A 3,013-nucleotide genomic window follows, 5' to 3' on the forward strand; every position below is an offset into this window, starting at 1 on the left:
AATTAATTGATAATCCTAAATGGTTTAGGACATAAATTATCAATATAAATTAAATATCCAAATTGAATTATAAATCTCAAATGATTTAGGATAAATAATTACAAACTACTTATCCTAAAACATGTAGTAGACATATTTGGTCATGTTGTCCTAATTTGTCTAGGTTGTAAATAATGAGTTATTTGAACCAAGTAAAGCCTTGCATCATAATAGTTGAGTTAATATTTGGATCTATGATATTGATATTAATTCAAATGATAGATTTGTAAGATCATGAACTTGAATCAAACATGTTATATCATATTTTGGATATGATTGTGTGATTGGATGATTATAGACTTAAGACATTTTTACATACATGTGTTGATGGTTAAATTATACTTTATGATATTTCTTTTGAACTAAGGCTTGCACACCTTGTCTTATCTCTTGAACTCTAGAGTTGTAATATTCTTTTCTCATCTTAATGCCTTTAAATGTAACTCGAGGTTTCTCTAAATGATGTAATAGTTACATATGTTGGAATTAAGATAAAAATTAAAAATAAGTTGCAAGTCCAAGAATGGTGATTTTTGGTACCATGAAGACACCAAGGAGATTCAACAAGGTAGTTTTGGAAGTCTTATCATTCCAATCCTTAGGTTTTTTACCATTTAGCTCCTTATTGGCTCAAAGAAAACTAGCTTAGTGAAAGTCTATAATCATAGAAAGTAGTGTGATGTTAGAATTATATATACGTTTGATATATGATAAATGCCATTTATATTAAAATGACCATGGTAATATTATATATATGTGATACATGATGGATACTTTTGCATACTATTAAGATAAATGTCATGCATGCTATGTTGGTTTGTCATTATACATGCTAGAATTTATGTGTGATAAATGTCATGTTTAATTGTGAGATGCATGATAAGATAACATGCATTGGATATATGATAAATTCTTATACATGCTATATGAGACCTATGATGAATAAAAAATCTCTCATGAAAATGTTAAGTTTTGATGCCTTCCATTAACATAAACAACAAAACTTTCTACTGTTGGGGCTTGTTAGGACAATACTCAAGGCACTCATTATTTGAAATAAAGTTGTGTTATAGTTAATGAGTCTTACTTAATTGACACTATATTATCCGAATACGAAAAACTTGATTGTATAATGTTAGTGACAATGATTGAGCAAATCACATAAGATATGATTGACAAAGAGTTGTCACCTAATTGATCTAGGAGTCACATGAGATGTGATTGATAAGCAAGTTATCTACCCAATTTACTTATCATGGCTTGTTAGGACAATACTCAAGATAATGGAAAACTAAATGGATCCTAATCCCCTAGAAAAATATGAATTTTTTGAATTGATAGTGAGGGCTATTGATTTGATTAAAATAGTGGGAGCAACCAATTAAATGGTAAAAGACCACATCTAAATTGGTTTAATGTAATATGATTTTTACTTATTTATACTTTTTACTTGTATGGTTTTTAGAACATAGAATAATAACTTGTCATTTTGTGGCATATATGATGTCAACTTGGCCAAAACTTTTTGGATTGAGACTAAAACTTAAGAATAGCTCTCAAGCAAGAAAGAAACTTGTTTGTTCGAATCTACTTATCCCTATTAAGGATATTAAGAGACTAAAAATCTATCAAAATCATAGAGATGATATTAATAAAACCACATATATGATATTAGCTATCATGAGTTGCAAGTTTCTAAAGTAACACCAAAAGGGTACTTTTATTCTTGTTTCATCTTCTAAGATTAAGAATGGTTCTTTAAGAAGAAAAAAAATAAAGAAAGAAAGTACCATAAGTTGCTAAGCCAAAAGGTCAAATAAAGAAAAGACAAAGACAAGGACACTTGTCATATGATGACAAAATAGGCTGTTGGAAAATAAAATTGAGAATTTTACTTGGTAAAGCTTGAACAAGAAGAAACTTAGTGAAGTTGTTACTTCAAGCATAATTTATGATTGAGAAAACTTTTCATTTATTAGGATTAGCTACTAAATGAAGTTCTCATTTGTATAACAAATTTGAGGAACTAAAGGAAATTATAAAATCAAAATTCTCAATATAAATGCAAAAAAAAAAAAAAAAAAAAAAAAACCTAAACTAGATAAACCAAATCAATCTTATATATGGCATTGAAGGTTTGGTTATATCAAGGAAATAATAATCATAAAGTTATCTAATCAAGGATATATTGATTCTTATTATTATGAATTTTATGAAACTTGTGAATCATGTTTGCTTTGAAAATGATCAAAATCACCTTTCACTTGGAAAAAAGATAGAACTAGTATGCTCCTTGGACTTATACATTCAGATGTTTTTTGTATAGTGAATATAAATGTTCAAAGAATTTAGAAGTAAGATTGAAAATCGAATTAGCAAAGTATTTTAACACCAAGATTCGATCAAGGTGGAGAGCTTAAGCCAAGAACTTTGAGTTATCTAAAATAGAATTGCATTCTCTCAAATAGTCCCCATTAGAAACTCTACGATCAAAGATAACAATTTCAAGTGGAGAAACTGAACCTTGTGGGACATGATTCGATCCTTAATATATAATCTTTCTACTTCCTTTAGGGATATACCCTAGAAACTACCACTTACCTACTAATTAAAGGTTCCATTGAAATCCATTAACAAGATAACATATGAGATATGAAATGACAAGATGCCCCACATGTCATGATTAAAAGATTTGAAAAATGCGTGACTTACATGAAGTATGCATAATCTAACAAGCTTGGAGCTTGGTTGGATAAATGTAAGTTTGTGGATACCTAAAAGGTTGGATATTAATTTTATAATTCCAATAAACGAAGGTGTTTGTTTCATTGTATGCCATTTTCTAAAAGAAATTGTACATTTTAAAAAAGGGCAATGGGAGTAGAGTTGAACTTAAATAGTTCAGGAACACAAAACAAGCATTTCAATGGAAAATAAGCTAAAGACTAAGGCATTGAGTGCACTATTAAAAGTT

The sequence above is a fragment of the Durio zibethinus genome, chromosome 9 (genome assembly GCF_047325235.1).
Source record: "Durio zibethinus cultivar Kanyao isolate XHJ-2024 chromosome 9, ASM4732523v1, whole genome shotgun sequence".
Lineage (NCBI taxonomy): Eukaryota > Viridiplantae > Streptophyta > Magnoliopsida > Malvales > Malvaceae > Durio > Durio zibethinus.